Below are 11889 nucleotides of genomic sequence, written 5' to 3' on the forward strand. Positions count from 1 at the left end.
GGCAACTTCAGTATTGCCAAGTAGTATTCAAGAAAGTAGATAGGGTTAAAGTAACCCTGAGTCATCTCCCAACGAATACGGAATTGCCTTTTAATATTTGAATCTTATGAATGCAATGCAATGTTCAAGAATAAAAATGATGTTTGGAGAAGGTTTAAAGAACAAATAAAAAACTTAAAAACGATTATAATGAAATAGGCTAATTTCACTACTTTTCCAAGATATATTCATCATCGGTTATTCACAGATAGTTGTTCAATTGATTATTATTTAAGTTTCAAATTAATTAAAGTACATTCTTAATTAATTTGAGAGCGATCATGCACTTAACCAAAGTAAATTCTCAATCAAATGCAAAACCTTTCTAGATTATTCACAATGAATTCAACCAAAGTACATTCTCAATCAAATCCTATTGTGTTAAATCCTGTATATTCTTAAATCTCCTAACCAAATTAAAAGTTAATCAATCAAAGTAAATTCTCAATTGATTATAGTTGAAATTATTACTACCAATCAAAGTACATTCTCAATTGATAGTAAAAACCATTTAATCATATGAAAGTTCCTAAATTAAATCAAAGTAGATTCTCAATTAAACCTAGAAACCCTAGAACTCATATAATCAATATGCATGTAGATTCAAACACATTATGATGCAAGAATCTTTGCTTTTAATTTGATAGAGAGATGAAAAACATAGAGATAGAACAACTTAAAGCAATAATCAAAATAAACAATTGCATTAACTCAATCTAACCTCAGAATCCATAATGGAATTACAGCAGAATAGCCCTAGATGCTTAGCTCTCCATGAATGGAGTTGAATACAAGATGAAATAAGAGAGAGAGAAGTGGTGAATGAATGAATGAAGTGAAGTCCCCCCTAGGTCTCTTTATATAGGGCTTGATTGGGCTTGGACTCTGAATATTCAATTGACAGAATCTTTTATCTTATATCTTCCAAATAACTAAAAGATTTAGATAATTATAACATTATTTGGAAGATATTTTTTGTTGATATTCCCAAATTAAATTAATTCAACAATTGAATTTTATCTTTTAGCTTTTCTGACTTTCTAAAATTGCACAAATGCCCTAAAATTTCTTCTATCTACACTTTAGTCCCTTCTGAATTTCCCAAAATTGCACCAGAAGTCCTTGTTTGACCAGACTTTGACCAGAGAAGGGTTGTTGACCAGCTTTGACTCATATGGTCGTGGCCAATAGGAACTCACCACGTGTCAGCCCCTTTCCCACCTAAAATTAGGGTTTTGTAATTGGGGGAAAGGGCTTTCTCTGTGCCGTCACTTTGCTCCTCTCTGTCACTACTCGGGCTTTTGCGTTTCTGGTTCTTGGTGTACTGAGTGCAGGTTGTGCGAAGGAGATGGCTCTCGTTGATGATGGAGGTTGCGAAGTCCATGGATGAGAACAAAGGCAACGGTAGCGTGGTGGCCATCGTGGCTGGGAGATTCACGGCGAAAAGAAGGTCGTGCTTTGGTGGTTGTTTGGATCAGCGGCGTGGTTACACGGTGGCGGCACTGGTGCATTCTGCGTCGCGGCGAGGTTGATCGTCGGTGGAGGACGATTTGGTGGTGCGATGGTGAGAATGTGCGACAGTGACAGACGGAGGTCTTGCGGCGATGATGCTCGTTGATGGCGTCCATGGCGGAATCGCGATTTGCAATTGTTGTGCCAGCGGAAGACTCGTGGTGGCCGGCGGCGTGAAATGGTAGCGGCGACACATGGTCCGGCGAAGGCGGTGCAGCATGGTTGCGGATGGTGTGGTGGCGCGATGAATGTTGACGGCAAGGTTGGTGGTGGTCTGTAGTGGCGCGATGACAAGGTGGTTGCTGGTGGCTATTGGTCAGATCTAGGGTTCATAGCGGCGGCGTTGCATTGGGGTTTGCAGCGGCGGTCCCTTGCGGCATGGTGATGACGGCGGCACGGCAGTGGCGGCTAAGGTTAGGTTAGGATGATGAAATTAGGGTTTCTGGGGAGAAGATGATGATGTGGCAAAGGGGGGTGATGTGGCAGCATGTGGTTGGTTTATTTGGTGTGCAGAGGATTAATGACGTGGCAGCTTCTTAATGGTTAGATCTGTGTTTGGAGGATTTGGACACGTGGCAGAATTTGGTAGAGTTTGGCTTAGGAGGGGTAGGAACAGGAAACTTAGGGGGTGTAGGAGAAAAGGCTTAGTGTTTGGGCTTGGTTGTTGGCCTATTTTAGAAATAGGAGTGTATGTAGAGAGTTTAGGAGGTTCAAGAGTAAAGTTTGCTGTTTGGCCCATCTGTACATTATTTTCCAAATAAAACTTGATTTTGGGCCTTGAATTGCCATTTGGACCAATAGAACTTATAATTTCAGCTGCACAAATAAACGTACGAATTTATACAATTAAAATAACTTTTTAAGTCTCTTTTAATTCCAAACACAATATATCAAATCATCACAAATCTTCTTTAAATCAATCATTCAAGAACATGAATTTCATCAAAAATTTAATTTTAAAGCATAAATGTGGGCATAAATATGCACTATCAGCAATTTCAAAAAGTTGTCCGTTGAATAGCTAGTTTTAGGTGGGAAGTGACAGAACATTACGCCTTGGTTTGGCTTTTAACCGAGGTAATTTGGCTTTTATGCTTCGGTTTCCCTACAACCGAGGCGTATAAGTTCGTTGAAATTGCAAAAATGCCACTGCCTTTATATATGCTTCGGTTTTCTGGAAACTGAGACATATGACCCGCGTTCTTAACCTCATTTTGCACTAGTGAGGTTAAGGTAGGATAGTCACAAATCTTTGATGAAAGTTGATAGTAAGATTCAGAAGTGCATTTTTAACATAATTGGTGATTATTATGATTGAATATAATAAAATGGGATATATGATTAATCTCCCTTGTGTCTAAACACACATAGGATAATATATTTATAATGAATAATTATATAAGCATATATGACAACTAAACATAAATATGGTAAATATAAGATATTGTTAAAAATAATATCAACAATATTTACCAATATCAAAACTCTGTGTTTCCTTAATTAACATAAAATGTAATACATCTAACCTCTATGTTTCCCTAATTAACATAAAACACAATATATCTAACATTCCCCTCAAGTTGATGTATATAAATCGCATGTACTGAGCTTGTTACAAATATAATCGATTATTGATCCCTTTAAAAACTTAATGAAAATTTCTGCTAACTGATAGTTTGAGTTAACAAACTCAATCTTGATGTCTCCAAATACAATCTTTTCTCGAATGAAATGACATTCAATCTCAATTTGTTTAGTCCTTTCATGAAATATAGAATTATAACTAACGTGAAGAGCTGCTTGATTGTCACATATAAGTGTCGTTTGAGTGACATCTCCAAATTGTAATTCTCTAAGAAATTGCTTAAGTTAAAGAAGTTTACAAGTGTCTAAAGCCATAGCTCTATATTTTGTTTTTGCACTAGATCTTGCCACAACATTTTGTTTCTTGCTCTTCTAAGAGAACTCAAGTTACCACAAATAGAGATTGATGAATACATACTTATGCCCACATTTTAGATTTAATTTCAAAATTTTAGTTGAATAATTGTGCTTAAATAGTCGATTTCAATAAGATTTGTGACAATTGGCTTTTTCGAGTTTTGGAATTAAAGAGGCTTAAAATGTGATTTTTAGTTGCATATTATTTTGGATAGTTTAATGTTTGTTGATGCAACTGAAATTAAAGTTTGGTTGATTCAAAACATGAAAATAAGTGGTTCAAGTTACAAAATAAAATTTATTCATGAAAAGGTTACAAGAAGCTGAACATCCCTATTTTTACAAGCATGCACCTCGTTTTCAGCTAATAGGCCAAACAGTCAGTTTTTACTCCTACATCCCTAAGTTATTTACAAGTACACCTCTCTTTTCTAAAACAGGTCAAACAATTAGCCTTTTTTCTATACCTCTTAAATTCCTATTCCTACCCTTCCTACACTCTTAAGTAAGGTACTCTAAGACATTGCCTTGTATCCCAGTCGTCACACACCACATCAATAACATGTTGCCACATCATCACCCTATGACACGTCATCATCATCTTTAAACACTAGCAGAAACCCTAGCCATTATATTCCTCCTTTATCAGGCCACCACGTGCCACCATAGGGCCACCGTGAAACCCTAAATTGTGTCGTTGTCCACCAGCACCATGTCGCACCATCATTAGCCATCGTGAACCTCCATTCTCTAACGCAATCAACGCGAATCGCGCCTTCCTCGTTCTCTTCAACTTCCTTCGTCCTCCATGGAAGCCACCACCACCTGAATCTACTGAAACTAGAAAAACCAAGAAACATAGAACCCCTTTGAACCTCTCGCACCACCCTAATCGCGGCCTCTTCGCATTCGAATCAACATCACGCCTCACCATCTTCATTTGCCTACACTCAGAAAAACCTAGAAATCGCGCATCAACCTTGTTCATCCTCTTTGCACCTAGAAGCTTTTCCTCGCGCAACCATGACAGCCTTCTCCTCCATCATCCTTCTTTGCGAAAGCCGCCGTGAAAACTTGTAGGGAAATCAGATTCAAAACCAAGAAACCCTTGCGAAAACCCATTCACATCGCGAGAACCAAATCACAACTCCATCGTGAACCAGATGCGTGACCTTCCTCGCAATGCCATCGTGTTCTCGTTAACCATCCAACAGACCACCATCTTGGTTTCCTTCATTGCGATAAAGTGCATTACCTCCATTCAAACCTACAATCAGAAAACAACACCCATATTCGCGAGCAACATCCATGGCCACTAACTTGAAAATCGCAAAACACGAAGCCATCTCCATCACCAACCTACAAAAAACCAAATTCGCACAACACAAAATCCAATCGCAGAAGCTTGATCCTTCATCATCGCGCCATGGCCACTACAGTTCGCAAATGAGATTCAGCACCACCGTAGGATCGTCTCTTCTCGCAGCGTAGAAACACTCCTTCCATTCCCCAATCTGAAACCCTAATTTTGGGTCAGTAATGGGCTACCACGTGGCAGTCCTTAATTGGCAGATCTCAAATGATCAAAATCTAGTCAAATAGTCAAACCTTGATCAACTAAGGGAAAAAAGTGCAATTTTGAAAAAGAACTAAAGGGCTAAAGTGCAAATATTAGGACTTTCTAGGCTTCTACGCCATTTTGAAAAATTATGAAGGACTTAAAGGGAATTTTAGAGGCAACTCATTTCTTGATATTTTAACAAAATAATTAATTTAATTATATGTGAAAATATTAACATGAGATATTTACCAAATATTCTGATAAAAGATATAAGATAAAAGATTTTATGAAACAAAATATTCAAAATCCAAACCCAATCAAGCCCTATATAAAGAGACCCAAGAGAAGTAGAAGACACATCACTCATTCATCCACTCAGACTCCTTCACTTATAAGCAATCATCCACCATTCCTCACACTTTATTTTTACCATGTATTTCACTCCATTCATGGAGGGCTAAGCTTCTAAGGTTATTAGACTATAATTTTATTATGGATTATGAAGCTAAGTTGAATTAATGTATTTGTTTCTTTTGATTATTGAATTGAGTTATCCTTTTTCTATTTTCATCTCCCAATCACATTAAAAGTAATGATTTTTGCATCATAAGGTGTTGAATCTACATGCATATTAATCAAAGGTTTCTAGGTTTAATTGAGAATGTACTTTAATTGAATTTAGGAACTTTCATATGATTAAATGATTTTTGCTACTAATTGAGAATGTACCTTGGTTGGTGGTAAGAATTTCAACTATAATTAATTGATAATTTACTCTGATTAATTAACTTTTAATTTGGTTATGAGATTTAAGGATAGAAATGATTAAACAAAATAGGATTTGATTGAGAATGTACTTTGGTTAAATTGATTGTGAATAATCTAGAAAAGTCTTTCTTTTGATTGAGAATCTACTTTGATTAATTGCAAGATCGCCCTCAAGTTAATTTTTTAGAATGTACTTTAATTAATTTTAAATCCGAACAATAATCAATGAAACAATAATATGTGGATTATCGATGATGAATTTATCTTGAAAAAGTAGTGCAAATAACCTATTTCATTATAATTGTTTCTAAATTTCTTATTTATTCTTCAATTAAACTCAAACATTCTTCACACATTAATTTCATTAGCATAACTTTTCACTTTTATTTTTAAGCATTACATAACATTTACTAATATTTTAGAATCAAGTATTGAAAAACAATCATGTATTCATTAGGAAACGACTCATGGTTACTTTAACCCTATATATACTAACTTGGTAACAATGAAGTTGCCTTGTATAATACTATTGATTTGATAGCTTCAACGATAACGTATCAAATAGAGACACAATACCCGGAGGTAGATCTTCTATCAAAAGGAGATCTTGCCTAATTAACATCTGAATAGACAACCACATTTGTATGGTTATTGGAACCATATAACACAAATTTTCCAAGATATCCTTTAATATACTTTAATACACAAATGACTGCATTCCAATGATCTTCACATGGGAAATTGAGAAATTGACTCACCACACTAACTGTAAAGGAAATGTCAAGACGAGTAACAATAAGGTAATTTAATTTTCCAACCAATCTTCTATATTGCTCTGGATCTGAAATGTGCTCTCCCTGATTTGGTAGGAGTTTGGTATTAGGACCCATGGGTGTGTTGATAGGTTTTGAATTCATCAACCCAATTTCCTCTAAAATATCCAATGCATACTTCCTTTGACATATAACAATATCATCGTTGGATTTTGCTACCTTAATACCCAAGAAGTACCTGATCTGAGTTTGCCAAGATGTTGTTTCATTTGGGAAATGCCACTAGTATAAAAATCGCGTACAACGTCGAATATTTTGGGTTTTTAAAGACGAATTCGCGAGCGACGTCATATCAGGAGACGTTAAATTTACGTCGAATTTTTTAAATTTGACGTTAAACTTAACGTCGAATTTTGTCAATATTCGACGTTAATCAATTCTTTTAGTTTTTTTTAATTAATTGTGATCTTTTTTTACAACTCTACGAGACCTGAAAAGCAAAAAAACAACAAATTTCAGTTTTTGGTATTTTATAAAGCATGAACTATGAAGATGTAGTGTAGTATCACCAACAAACAATAATAATCAACAACAAACAAGTTCAACTAAACAAACAACAAATAAGTTTAACAAAAAAAACAACAAACAAGTTCAATAAATAATTTCTTCAAAACAAAAACGAAAACGAAAACTAACCTTCAAAAGGTGAGTTCGTCGGAATAAAGTTTCGTCACAATGAGAGAGAAAGCAGAATGTGCCTATAAAAGACAAGAGCACGAAAATAATTGGTTAAAACAAACAAAAATCATACATAAAATAATTAATTAGTATGCATTTTTATCAAATGAAAGAAAGATTACATGTGATGTTCGTCAAACTTTTCAATCTCCCGCTCTATTTTTTATTGAATTCACTAAGCTTTTAACATCGAATTTAAAATTCATTCGACGTTTTATATCCTTTCACGTCGAATTACAATTCTAAACAACGTTTAATAATTGCATTTATTTACAAAAACGTCACCGCTCAATTTTAACGTTGCTTATTCAGTGGTTGGACGTTGAATGTGTGACGTTATACGCTGTTTTTGTACTAGTGTGTCATGGTGGTCACTACCTCTAAGACCAATGTCATCAATATATACTATCAAATAGACACATCAAACACTTAAGTAACAGTAAAATACTGAAGGACATGCCTCACTTCGAGTCATACCAAATTGTTGAACCACACTACTCATCCAAAGACTTGTAGTTGCCCACTATAAGAGCCTTCAACATGGTTCCTAAAGTCCTATTGACAAACTCGATTTGGTCATCCGTTTGAAGGTATGATGGAATACAACCTAATAAACTTTCCTCATTGTCCTTTTGTATTTCTTTTACGTTTTATGGTATATGCATTTTAGCTTTCATGGAGCTAGGGTTACTATAAATACACATTTCCACCATTGTATTAAGGACTTTTGAGATGAATGACAATTAGATTTTTAAAACTTAGAATTAGTACTCTCTTGAAATTCAGGCTAGAGAGTCCTAGGGATCTGCCTCTAGCCACCTTCCAAGCACACTCTCTCATTTTCATTTTCTCCATATTTCCTTTGTGCTTCTCTCTCCTCCATGCACGCTGCATCACCTATAAACTACCACAACCTTACACGCATCTACGCTTCATTGCGTCATCGCTCCAATTGCATCATCAACCACATCTTCATCCTTTCTCGCGTTGCATCATTGCCTCACTGACCATATCAATTTATCTCTCAAAGCACTCTGGCGAGCCATACATCTCATTTTCCCCATTTTCATCAGCACTGAATCAAGTATTACTCTGTCGAGAGAGTTTACTTCATAAGTATCATTTGTCTTCATAGATCCATCATTTCCTTCACATTTTCTTCCCCTTTCACCGAACATCTTCATCTCCTAATTAGGGTTTTATCCTCTTCTCACCATTTCTTCATTTTTCACCGATTAAAACCTTGCTTACACCAATTAAACTCTATTTCAACAGTTTAATCAATGTTTCCTTCATTCATTCTTCATTTCCACCATTAATTCTTCAATTTGAATCAATTAATCAGTTCATTTTAGGTTTCCTTCATCAACCTAGGGCTTTAGGGTTCTTCGCGCCAAATCATCTTTGTTTTTGGAGTATTCCTGAATTCCTAAGGTTTGCTTTTGATCTTCTCCGATTCCGCGTTTGATCTCGTTTACTTCTTCATTCCGTTGTGTTATTCTCTCTACGAGGAAGCTTGAGGAGGCTCAATTCACGCTTACGCAACTCCAATAGATCTTCTCCTCACGTGTCTTCCATCAGGGTGGCTAGAGGCGGAGAAAAGGAGCTTAGTTCCTAACTTAGACCAAAGGGTTTTCCAAAAGTGGCTAAGAAATTTGGTGTCTCTATCGGACACGATGGTCTAAGGCAAGCCATGGAGTTTCACCACATCACTAAAGAACAGTTTGGCTATATAGCTCGCATCATCTAGCCTGTGGCATGGAATGAAATGCGCCATTTTGCTAAACCTATCCACAACCAAAAAAATATAGTCAAATCCCCCTTGAGTTCTTGGAAGACCAAGGACGAAATCCATATTAATGTCTTCCCATGGGGAGGAGGCAAGGGGGAGAGAGGAGTGTACAAGCCATGAGGCATAGATTTAGCCTTGGCTTGCAAGCTTGTGATGTATTGATGACAAAACCTTTGAACCTCTTTTATCATATGGGGCCAATATAATCTTTCTTAGAGAATGTTTAGAGTTTTATCAACTCCAAAATGGCCTATGAGCCCTCCTTCATGTGACTCCCAATAAGGAGTTTTCTATGAGGCCCTTGAGGCACAAAAAATTTTCTTTCCTTAAACAAGTACCTCTTGGACATGTAAAACCCCCATTGAGCTCTGTTTTAGAAACTTTCAAAGATGGATGAAAAGAAGCTATCTTGGGTATACAATTCTCCCATGTGATCAAAACCAAGGATTTGGGAACCAAGTTTTGAAAAGAGGTTGCGCCTTTTAGAAAGTGCATCGGCCACAACATTTGATTTTCCCTTCTGGTATTTAATGACATAGGGGAATTGTTCAAAGTATTCCATCCATCTAGCATCCCTTTTGTTCAACTTGTGTTGTCCGTTCAAAAACTTAAGTGACTCATGGTCACTATGAACGACAAATTCCTTGGAGACCAGACCCAAGTTTGGAGGGACCTCACAAGTGCATACAATTTCTTATCATAGGTAGGATAGTTAAGAGTTGCACCATGAAGTTTTTCACTAAAGTATGCAATGGAATGCTCCTCCTATAACAACACTCCACATATCCTCACATCACTTGCATCACACTCTATCTCAAAAGTTTTAGAAAATTTTGGAAGAGATAGGATGGGTGCATTAGTTAACTTCTATTTGAGTTGCTTGAAAGTCAAGTCTTGTCTTTCTCCCCATTCAAACTTAACATTATTTTCCATCATATGCTAGAAAAGTTAGGAACGAATCTGCTATAGAAGGAGTCTAACCCATGAAAACTGTTAACTTCTCCCACATTTTTGGGAGTTGGCCTTAACATTGGAGGGATCAACATGAACTCCATGTTTATTGACTATGAACCCTAAGAAGATCACGCTATCCTCACAGGTGGTTGTTTCTCAAAGTGGTAAGCATTGTATGCAAATGTCCTAGATGTTCATAAAGACATTTGCTACAGACTAGGATATCATCAAAATATATAACCAAAAACTTGCCAATACAATCCTTTAAGACATGGTTCATCAACTTCATGAAGGTGCTAGGTGCATTGGTTAAGCCAAAAGGAATCACCAACTACTCATATAATCCAAATTTGGTGTTAAATGAAATTTTCCACTCATCACCTTCTCTTATCCTTATTTAGAAAACATAGTGGATCCATGCAACTCATCTAGCATGTCATCTAGTCTAATGGGGAAGACATCTTCAAATTCTTTAAAAAAAAAATTCGAAGGAGATGGAAACTTGGATTCTAGAGTTGTTGATATGCATGATAAGGATCCTCTACATAGAAGAAGGTGAGAGGGTTGCTCACTAAGAAGAGTTTTCTTTAAAGTTTTCTTTGACATATTTATCTCCTTTGGAGTGACCTTAGGAGGAGTGATACTCTCTCCTTCCTCTTGTATGCATGATCAGGAGGCTAGTTCCTATTTCTCTTTGAACATTCTCTCTTGTTCTTCATCTCTCTTTTTTTTCATTTGTTTTTTACCCTCAAACACTTGGGAAGGTGGTAGAGGATGAAGAAAAAATTTTCCTCCTTGGTGGTGGAGACTAATCTCATTGGTTAGACCATTGTGAATAGTTTTCTTATCAAATTGCCAAGGTCTACCTAAGAGAATATGACAAGCTTCCATAGGGATCACATCAAAAACCACTTTGTCTTCATAGTTCCCTATGGAGAAATTGACCTCCATTTAGGTAGTAAGACCTAACTTTTCCACCAAGTCTACTTTCAAGTCCCTTTCGAGTCTACTTTCAAGTCCCTTCCTTCTTTAAGCCATTGGAGTTTGTAAGGTTTTGGGTGGGGCTTGCTAGTAAGACCTAACTTTTCCACCAACCTTGTACTATAATAATTACAACATGAGCCACTATCCACAATTAGAGAACATATGTTGTTTAAAACTTTACATCTTGTATGAAAGATGTTCTCTTTTTTATGTTAGGACTTAGGGACAAGGTTGATTCTTAAGATTTCTTCTAATCATGATAAGATCTCCTTCACAAGGATAGGAATCCTCTCCTCGCTTTATTCCTCACTTGAGCACTCTACTTCTTCCTCCTCACTATTATAGTGATCAACACCCCTTAAGGTGATGGTTCTTTTGATAGGGCATTGAGATGCAATGTGACCTCTACCTAAGCATTTGAAACACTTAACCTTCCCTAGGTTTCTCTTTCGTGAACCTCTTTTGAGGTTCTTCTTTCTTGACTTCTTTTCCCTCACTTTGATGGTCTCTCTTCGGATTAGAGTTAGAGTGGGAAGTTTTAAAACCCTTTCTCAAAAGTTGTTGCTCCACTTTGATACTTATTTGTACCAAATCATTCAAATCTTCGTAAGGAAGCAACTTTGCTCTATCTCTAATTGTAAGATTAAAACCATTAAGGAACCTAGAAATTTATTTTGTTTTTTGTTTTCTGTTTTTTAGAAATTTATTGTTTTTTTGAAAACTTCGCTTTATCTCCAACAAACTTTTGTATTCATTTGCGTTTCACTTTCATTTTTATCTAAGAGTTGTGTTTCCCTCGTTCCTTTCCCTTTCTTCCCTATACCTTA

Source organism: Vigna umbellata, chromosome 7 (genome assembly GCF_029865625.1).
Source record: "Vigna umbellata cultivar VRB3 chromosome 7, Vumbellata_1.0, whole genome shotgun sequence".
In the NCBI taxonomy this organism is placed as follows: Eukaryota; Viridiplantae; Streptophyta; class Magnoliopsida; order Fabales; family Fabaceae; genus Vigna; species Vigna umbellata.